Source organism: Myotis myotis, unplaced genomic scaffold (assembly GCF_014108235.1).
Source record: "Myotis myotis isolate mMyoMyo1 unplaced genomic scaffold, mMyoMyo1.p scaffold_m19_p_3, whole genome shotgun sequence".
Taxonomy (NCBI): Eukaryota; Metazoa; Chordata; class Mammalia; order Chiroptera; family Vespertilionidae; genus Myotis; species Myotis myotis.
The window spans coordinates 36,563,227-36,573,669 of record NW_023416335.1 but is presented as its reverse complement, the minus strand read 5'-3'; the positions used below and the strand labels follow the sequence as shown (position 1 = coordinate 36,573,669).

Here is a 10,443-nt window from a genome sequence, read left to right as displayed (position 1 = left end):
TCTTTTCAACTATATCATGTTACTCATTTGGTTGTAAAAACAATGATTATTAATCAATCCCTCACCCCACCATTTTCACTCAAACAATTCTGGCTGACAATAGTTGTCCAACAATTTTTAATTCCATTTTCCTTTTCCTCCCTCTCCTATCTGGCTAATTTTCTTTGCTGAAAGCATTCACAGACTATCAAAATTCCCTAAACAATTCAAATCAGTTTTGTGTATGAGCAGAATATAGAATCTGTCATAATGTTGACTACCCCCAAAATTATGTTTTTATACACTATGCTTTTCAAATTGGGGCCAATCAACTTGTCATTCATTGAAATGTTTTTAGCACAGATTATGCTGACACATGGGGATGCATATGTCACATTTAGCGGAAAAGTTTTAAAATATGATGATTTCATTGGCATTGATTCATTGTTAACCAAAGACAAGGTTATTTAGATGCATTGAGTGTGGTGCTTTTGCATCACTCAGCTACTTGTGATTTTCCCCAGGCTTTTAGAAAATTCTCCTACAAGGATATAAAAAACAAAATTGCATCCTTCTGATAAAGCAGAAAAAATGATTAATATACTATAGAGAAATGTTACCATATTCAATAGTACCAAAGTCAGTTTATGAAGTTTCATCTTACACTGTGTCTGAAGTTCTGTATTGGGTTTCTACCATGTGAAGTTGGGTAAGGAGATCCCTGATTGAGGGTCCCTTTATGTAAGATGAAGGGTAACTGGTTATTTTTCTGGGAAATAAGACTCATGCAGATTGGAGGGCAGCAGGGGAGTACTGAAATTTTAACTTCACCACCACGTTTCTCATTCTGGAGAAGTCCAAGCTATGGCTGTAGGAAGTACATCAAGCTGGGAAGAGCACCATACCAGGGCATCATATCTCAGCCAATGAATGTCTGCTGAAGTCCAAACTTGCACAGCCAACAGCCTTCTCAACATCTCCTCCTAGGTGGACAGCTTACACTCCACTTGTCTGGAACAGACCCTCTGTTTCTCCTCCCACACCTGTCCACATAGTTTCATTTCCCTAGTGCTTGGCAATACCATGCTTCCAGTTGCTCAGGGCAAGAACTTTAGGATTATCCCTAATTCCTTTTTCTTTTACTCCACATAACCAACCCTCGGCATATCCTGTTGGCTTTGTCTCCACAATACACCCAGATTCTAGTCACTTCTCACCACCTCCATTGCCAACACCTTGGTCCTAGCCACCATCATCTCAAATCTAGATGACTACAGTAGCCTATTGGCTTCCCTGTTCCATCCTTGTCCTGGACAGACTGTTATCAATATAGCAGCCTTGTGAAACCCAAGAGAAAATAATGATTCTCCTCATTCAAAACTCTCTACTGGCTCCTCACCTCCCTGAGTAAAAGCCAGTCCTTCCAATGACCTGCCTGGCTCCACAGGCTGTTCCCCCTCTGGTATCTGATACAGTTATCTCTCTCATCCCTCCACTCTAATAGCAATGCCTTCCTTGTTCTTCATCTCAGCCACCAAACCTGCTCAACATTGGTCTGGGTCTGGACTTGTTACCAACGTTCCATCAAGTGTCCTCATCCAGTGTCTTCTGAGGTTCCAAAAATCATCTCCACACCTACTGGAGAAAGCATAACCTATCCATTCAATTAATCAATGAGACAAATCAGTTTTATTTCCAAATTTCATGTCTAATGGGTTCTCTTTTCATCATTTTCACTGCCAATAATCTCCACTCCATGCCCACCACCAAAAAAAATATTTGTCTGGACTAATGCCTTCCCATTCTGTATTGTCTTTTCTCTCTGCCTGGATGTGTCCCCCAGAGATATTCATATGGCTAATTCCTATACCTCTTTCAAGTCTGCACTCAAATGTTTCCCTCTCAAGGAGAACTGTCTTGACCGTCCTACTTAAAATTACAAAGCAAAATTTAAAAAAAATAAAATTACAACCTGTATATTGTTCTGCTAGAATGTAAACTCCATAAAAGCAGACATCGTTGTCATTTAAAAAACAAACAACAAAAGAAACAAACAAAAATCCTGATGTATCTTAAGAACTTGGAACAGTGCCTGGCAATAGTAGGCACTCATTGTATAGTCGTTTAATTAGTGAATAAGCTGAAAAGTGCTAATTCCTGACCAGGATTTGACATTGTAAGACTTTGGGCAAGACATTTCAATGTCCTGAAGTCGGTTTTTTTGTTTTTTTGTTTTCCCACATATGGAGAGACTGGGGTCTGCAACTGCTACTTCATGACTTTAAAGTGACTCTCACGAAAACATTCCAAAAAATAGACTTGACTATGATGTAATATGATTAAAGGGCAGATGCTGCAGAGGTCATGGGTGGCACAGTGGGCTCCTGCTCAGCCCAGAAGCTGACCTGGCTGGCAGCCCACACACTCAGTATTGCTCCTCTGAAAAATTGTCACTGCAGTCTTGTTAAATTCTAACTTAGGGCCAATGTTTAGCTGTAGTCTGAATGAAGCAGAAAAATATGCACCATGGAAGGACTAGGCAGCTCTTGAGAAAAAGCCATTGCTATGGAAACTCCACATTGCTTTACATGTGTAGCGTTATGAGAGTGACTGGCCAAAAGAATATATAACGAGATCCTTGAAATATTGAAAATCACACCTCATTTTATTAGGGGTTTTGTGATCCAACCTTGTGTTCATGATGTGATTGTGCTGTGAAGTTCAAAAATATTGTTACCTGGGGTTTAAAAATGTTAAATAAGCTCTTCATTAAAAATGCTAGCATCAGAGCCACTTGCTATCTCCTCTGATGATTTGTAATTAGAACAGATTCACTGGTGCATAGAATTTTAAGAATCCTATTTTAAAGAGTTCTTCTTCATGCTAAATGAGTTTTCTACCTCTATGCATTGTGTTCCATGCCATTATTTGCCCCAATTAAAATTTCTAAGCAGCTTAAAGTATACAATAAAAAGCTACTTGCAAAATAGTAGATATTCAGCCACAAATATAAGGCTTATCTTTTTTTTCTAGAGAGGAGAGAAATTATTTTTACTCATTCATTTTACTAATTCATTTAAACAACGATTTAGGAGACATCTATTATGTGCCAAATCCTGTATTAAAGGGTGAAGAAACAGTAGCCTGCAATTCCCTCTAGCCCCTACCCTTATGCATGGAGTGTGCAGTCAAGTGGGAGATTGTAGAGGGCCGCCTGGGAGGCACCTAGGCATTTTCTTATAATTATTGTCAGCTGAACTCAGAGTTTAGGCAGAGCCACGCCCTGGGAACATGCTTCCCCAATAAGACTGGACATGTTAATCAGGCAGGGGCGGAACTAGATATGTAAATCTAGGCCTTTAAAATAAACCTGCTGTGTGGCTCACCCCGCTTTTTGCCACCTCTCCATCAGAGAGGATGGCACCCACCTGGCCCCAGCCTAAAATCTATTTCTGCGTCTTGGTCTTTCTTTAATTTCTTAATCCCCAGCTCCTCCACTCAGCAAATGGACTGTTTCCTTTTCCATGCCGGACATGGAAAAGAGAGAAACAGCCCCCCACAGGAGATACATAAATTAAACAAATAATGAAACACAGTTCAGTTATAATTGCACTGACTGTTACTAAGGAAGAACAGGACACTGGACAGTAGGAGACTTAGGCTGGTGAGGAGAGAGGTTGTAAAACCCTTCCAAGGTACGTGCCCCTTCACCTGGACCTGAAGGACTCCTCCAGGTCAGGACAGAGGTGGGGGCTTGCGGAGTGATGAACATTCAGGCGAACGGGAGGGCATGTGTGAAGATCCTGGGGAGAAGAGGAATTAAAAGAGGAGCAACACCCATGGAGCATCACAGCAAGGAGACGGGCAATAAACTGGAGAGTGCAGGCCATGCAGGACCTTGTAAGCTGTGTGAAGAATTCTGGATTATTTCTGGAGTAAGAGAGAGGCATCAAGCAGGAGAATTACATGATTTTATTCATTTTGAAAAGATCACTCTGTGTGATGAGTGGAGACTGAGCTGGAGATAAGGTGAGGATGGATGGATGAATGGATGCATCTGCACTAGTTCACACATAAAGAATATTTTTAGCGGTGGTGGTTTTGGGCAGTGAAGATGGGGAAAAGAGAGCCCATTGGACACATATTTTGGAAGTAGAAATGAAGAGTCTGTCATTGGGTGGACTGGATGTGTGGTTTATGCTTTCTCCAGAAGGCCCTGCAGTTAGTTTTGGAGCAGGTTCAAAGGTCACTAGATGAGGACACCTGATGGGGCTTCAGTAACATATCCACACTTGCCAGAAGACAATTCCAGCATGTCAGCAAGGGCTGAATCATCTGGGAATGGCTAAAAGTCACTTCCACAAACCTGAAAAGAATGCAACCTGTGGGTCATGACCATCGGAAAACACATATAGCATATCAGATATTTATATTACGATTCATAACAGTAGCAAAATTACAGTTATGAAGTAGCAACGAAAATAATTTTATGGTTGGGGGTCACCACAACATGAGGAACTGTATTGAAGGGTCGCGGCATTAGGAAGGTTGAGAACCACTGCATTAAATGATTGCTTGCTGCCAGACAGCTCAGGGCATCTTAATCTACATGTCATTGCCTCCTACTGGCCAAACTCCTGAACATCCGTAGGCAAATTCTTCCAATCTGACCATGGATTCTGTACCTAACCCTACCCTTTGAAGTGTCTATCTCTACCTCACCTTAGGACAAATTGTGTTAATAAATAGCAAGGGGTCCTGAGACGAGGAGAACTTTGTTCGTTTTAGCTAAGCTACTCTGCCCCCCAAATGCCTTTCAAAATTATGCTTCATCTCTGGACTCTGTATTAAGTTACACACAGCCCTTCTCCAGATTGCTGAACCTTTCTAGATGCTGGAAATAGAACCCCGGCACACACTCAGACCAAAGATGATGGATTATTGTAGAACTGCTATTTCTCCCTTTAATTAGGTCAATGTTTGCTTCATGTATGTTGGGGCTCTTTTGTTTGGTGTGTAGATACATATAATTGTTATATATTTTTGATGAGTTGACCCTTTCATCAATATATAATGTCCTTCTTTGTTTTTAACTTAAAATATATTTTATCTGATGTTCACATTGCCACCCCAAATCTGTTTACTATTTGCATGGAATATCTTTCCTATCCTTATACTTTCAATGGATTCGTGTCTTTGGGTCTAAAAAAAAAAATCTCTTGTAAGCAGCATGTAGTTGGGTCATTAAAAAAAAGTCCATCTTGTCATCTCTGACTTTTAACTGGTGAATTTAATTATAGGTTTTTAACAGCTATAAAATTTCTCTTTCACTACATATGGTTTGTTTTTATTTGTCTCAAGGTATTTTTCTAATTTTCTTAGTGATTTCCTTTTTGACCCATTGATTCAAACTGATGAGCAGGACTTGCTTCTGCCATTTTGCTATTTGTTTTATTTAGTTCTTATATCCTTTTTCCTCCTCATTTCCTCCAAAAGTGTGTTCTTTTTTTTTTTTATTCCTAGTGAAAAATGTTGGCTCTCTTCAAATTTTTCTGTATATTTTAAAATCTATTTTTAATGGTTACCATGGAAATGAAATTACAGTTACTATCTTAAATTAATACCATCTAGTTTGAATTGATACCAACTTAGCATTAATAATATACATTAACTACTCCTATCCAGCTCTGTACCTCTCTTGATGTTGTTATTGTCGTAAATTTCATCTTAATACATTATGTGCCCCTTAACATAAGTTTATAATTACTAGTATTGTTTTATACATTTGGGTTTTAAATCTTAATGAAAACAAAAGAGTAATAAACTAAAACTATAATAATGGTAGCTTTTACAGGTGTCATTTTTTTATTAAAAAAAATTTTTTTTAATTGCCATGTTCAAGTTTTCCTTGAGATGTTGGGCATATTTGGGTCACATCAGCTGTCAGGCTTCAGTTCATAGTGAGTTCATATGGAGTCAGCAGTATATTGGGGTCAACATTCATACATTCATACAGAATGTGGAAAGCTCTGCTTTTAGGCACCTACACCCACAATTTTTGCCCTGGCTTTACCCAGATTCATTTTTTTTGCTCTTTTTATATAGTGTATATTTTATTAGTTTACACTAATACATTCTCACATTACAAAGGCAATTTAGTATACGAATCTTTCTTTTGATATTTGAATAATCTGAAATAACTTAGAACTGTACATTAAAAACCCTCATTTGGATAATAAAGACAAGGTAAAGAACAAAAAATTTTCCATCTTACAGGTGGACATTGAAGTGGGCTTAATTTGTTGTTCTTTTTAAAAGCTTAATTAAAATGAATCAAAACATTTTTTTTTTTTTTTAGACCAAACTAGTGTTCTCTGGCACCATTTTCTGCTGTTTTGATGCAGGTTCTTCTTTTGTCTCTTTCTTTTCTTGCTCTTTTTCTGGTCTAGATGCACCATTTTCATCCTGCTATCAATTTAGTTTCCCCCCCTGAAACTGTACTTTTCCTTTAGCATGCCCAGTCAGGGCAGCTTTATTTCCCTTTCCTTTTCCCTTAAATCTGCAATTTTTTAAACTTACATTTGTTTAGGGATTCCTGATGATCTATGATTTTTTTCAATGTTTCTTTTTTCATATCTTCATCTAGTACTTCCCATATCACTTGTTTGTTCCTTAATTAATAAGCTTACCATTATTTCCATTATTGGCTTTATCCAGTGCTTTCTTAGCTTTTTCTTTAAATAGAATTATTTCCTCTTTTGCTCCTCTGAAAAAGTCTACCCATTTTATTTCACCATGATCTGAGGAAAGGATGTGCATCTGGGTGCCCTGAAAATTTCAGCAAGCAGCTAATCTTTTCTTCTTCAGACTTCATTTCAGCATTTTCTGCTAACTTTTGTTTTTCTTCTTGCTCATTTAGCTCATAATTTAGCTTCCACTTTACTTTGCTTTCTTCATGTGTTTTTTTCTTTTCACAGTAATATTTCTTGAAAAATATTAGCAGATCTGTGTCTTTGTACTTTTGTCCAGGGATCTCCACAGCTTTTTAGCAGATTCAGTGCTATTAAGCACAGCAAATATTGATTCCTCAAATGTTTGTGCAGTGTTCGTCTCATCTGAATATTTAGTATTTGACCTTTATCTTCTAACTATTCTTTTTTGAAATCCTTTTTTTTTAAATAAAATATTTTCTTTCTTTTTAAAAAATATATTTTTTTAATTGATTTCAGAGAGGAAGGGAGAGGGAGAGAGAGAGAGATAGAAACATCAATGAGGAGAGAGAATCATTGATAATTGACCCCCTGCATGCCCCCTACTGGGGATGAAGCCCACAACCTGGGTTGTGCCCTAATTGGAATCGAACCATGACCTCCTGATTCATAAATTGATGCTCAACCACTGAGCCACTGTGGCTGCTCTAACTATTCTTTTATGCCATCAAGGGTTGCATCAGTAGGGAAGCCTTTAAAATAAACAGATATGTATTTTACACTATTTTTATTTATTTACTTTTTTTCCTTTGTTGTTGAATTTATTGGGGTGACACTGGTTGACAAAACTATACAGCTTTCAGGCACACAACTGTACAACACATCATCTGTACTCTGTTTTGTGTGTTCATCCCTCCAAGTCAAGTTATGGGGAAATGCCATCATTTTTATACACAGTCACGTCAGGGAGGCATTTGTTTGGAGATTTTCTGATTTTAGTTTTATCTTCACTTATTTCTGTGAGTTCTGCCTTTGATTTGCTCAATGATCCTACTATTACATTAAAGTGTGTTGTTAGAGTATTTAACTTATTGAATTTTATCATTATTTTCAAAGATATCCAGCCTTCATCCATTTTGATTTGTTCCTTTAAAAACTTGTCCCATGGCAAAACTGAAGCCACCATAGTAATACTCAATTTGATGAGAGATTTTGGCCTCCAGAGCAGCCATTTTTTCAACACTATTTTTGGCCATCATGGCTATCTTCTTTTTTTAAAAAAAAATATTTTTATTGATTTTGTTAGGGGCAAAAATAAAATATTGGAGCTAGCTATGCTTATGGTAAATATTAATCATGAGTGCCTTGTGTTGGTTAAAGACAGGACATTCTGACCTGGCTGGGAGTAGTATGCCCCCAGGACCTGGGAGTCAACCTTGGACCTGGGAATCAACCTTGGAACCATTCTCATTCAATAATTGTCTATTATCATGGAAAGATTAACAACCTTGTTGCCTAAACAATGGAGTCCCACCCCAGCCTCCTACTTCCCCTTGCCAGTAATCCCTACTTCCCCATGTAATCCTGGTCCTACCCTATGTAAGCAGCAGGGGGCGCTGCAGAGCAGATTTTCACGGATGACCTGCTGCTCTCCCATACTGCCAGCAGTATTGGAATACATGCTCATATATGATTCAACCCTGTCTCTGCTTAATTGGCTTAAGTATTGACAGGCAGCAGAGACCCTTTGATTGTCCGCTTACAATTTCAGAGAGGAAGGGAGAGGAAGAGAGAGAAACATTAATGATGAAAGATAATCATTGATTGGCTGCCACCTTTATGCCCCACACTGGGGATTGAGCCTGCAACCCAGGCATGTGCCCTGACAGGGAATTGAACCATGAACTCCTGGTTCATAGGTTGATACTCAACCACTGAGCCATGCCGGCCAGGCAGTTGTGGCTATCTTTAAGGTCTCGGTCCTGCAGAGCCAGGCCACAGGATCACTGAGAGCAACTGACTGCAGTGTCTCATCTTCCCCCAGATTCAATTGAAGAGAAAAGAGATTTGTGGTTTTATCTTTTATTTCTTCTCTTCTTTATTTCCATCCCATTTTCTTTTTCATTTTTGTTCCTCTCCCACTCTCTCCAGGGAGAGTAGACATGTAGTTCTGTACCTGTGAGGGAAGGAGGTATCTACGACTTTCCATTGAATTCTCCCCGTTTTGAACCCGATGCCTCATCTCTGTATTTTGCTGTCCCAAGCATGTCTAAGTGAGAGGACTCTCCAGAGACTTAGTGGTTAGTCTGCAACTCCCCCACTTGTATTCTGAGCCATGGTTTTCTTCACTTTGGCCCATCAGTTACTGAGCCTACATCTGCTTCCAGAGCACAAAAAGTATTGAAATCTCTTGTCAACTGACATCCTGTCTCATAATAATTTTATGTCAGTTCTTGTTTCAATAATGTTGTGTAATAAACAACCATTCTATTTCCCAGTGATGTAACACGACCAACTCCTCCCCCTGTCCTCCCCCTCCCCCCTACCCCATGGATCAACTGGTCAGTGGTGGAAGTTCCTAAAATTGTGTTCCAATTATTTTATTCCTTTAACATATTTTAAATTGTCCTCTTTCAAATGTTTCTTTTGCTTTTTTTTCTGTGATTATATTTTGCAGAGAATCCATTTAAAACTAATTTTAAACAAACGTACTCAAGCCTATTTATGTCGCCATTCAGTGACCTTGTTTTTGAACCAGGTGGAGCAGAATAACTGGATGCAGTAACATCTGTGGCCACTATTGCAGAATTACCCTTTCTAGTCCATATTAAAAAATTCTAATGAAGTCTCACAAAAGAAAAAAAGCTAAATCAGTAGTTTTCATTCTACCCATATATAAAGTTATTGGCAACATTTTGCTGTATAAATAAGAACCCTTTAGCCCTCTGTCAGATGGCTTATTTTCCTGGATGGCTTGAGGGCTGGAGAATGTCCATTTAAACTGCCAAAGGTATATCTGAGATTACTCCAGGCAAAATTGAGAAGTGGTTCTTCCCCATCTGTACTTACCTGAGGCATGCAGTGTCTCATGCTCCTCTCTTCTGAACCGCCCCCTGTTCTGAGAGAGGAAACGTTATTATGGTGAAGGTCTCGATGATGGATGGAACATTGTTAGCCCTCCCAGGATTCTGCATTTTGGCAGGAATCAGGGCCTTAAGCTGAAGAAGTGAGAAAACATCATTATTGGGACCAGCCACGGTAGAAGGACAGATAAAGCAGATGACCTTTCCAAACACTATCATATTGTCAGTCTTTCTTGACTTTGTGTATTGATTTCACTTTTCAAGTTTTTAAAGTTGATTTTACCTTTTTTATAATTTCACTTCTTGATGTCTTAATGGAGCCTTACATGCTATTTTGGCTAGAAAGAGAGGTCCTGTATTGTTTTCCATAAATAAGTCAATGGGCAGTGAACATTCGGCGTTTGGCTGAAAATTGTACCTATGGGTTGTATTTTCAGGTTACTGCTCTAGTTGTCGAGGTCTAGTTCATTGTTTGCCTAGCTTGCTTATTTTAGCTTTGATTTGTGGGCTTCAGATAATTTATGTACCTTGGAAATATTTATCTATAATCGATATTTTCCTACTTCCCACTGAGTAGCATACAGTAAAAGATTAAATTATAATAACACTTTAAAAATAAAATTCAGAAATTGGAAGCTATGTGATAGGAGCAATATTATAAACAACTAGTT

The 10,443-nt window shown here is 38.5% G+C and overlaps 1 pseudogene; it reads right to left on the bottom strand.

The window, feature by feature from the left end:
- Positions 1 to 6,333: 6,333 nt before the first annotated feature.
- LOC118649870 lies at positions 6,334 to 7,945 on the bottom strand (annotated as a pseudogene).
- Between the last annotated feature and the right edge of the window lie 2,498 nt (positions 7,946 to 10,443).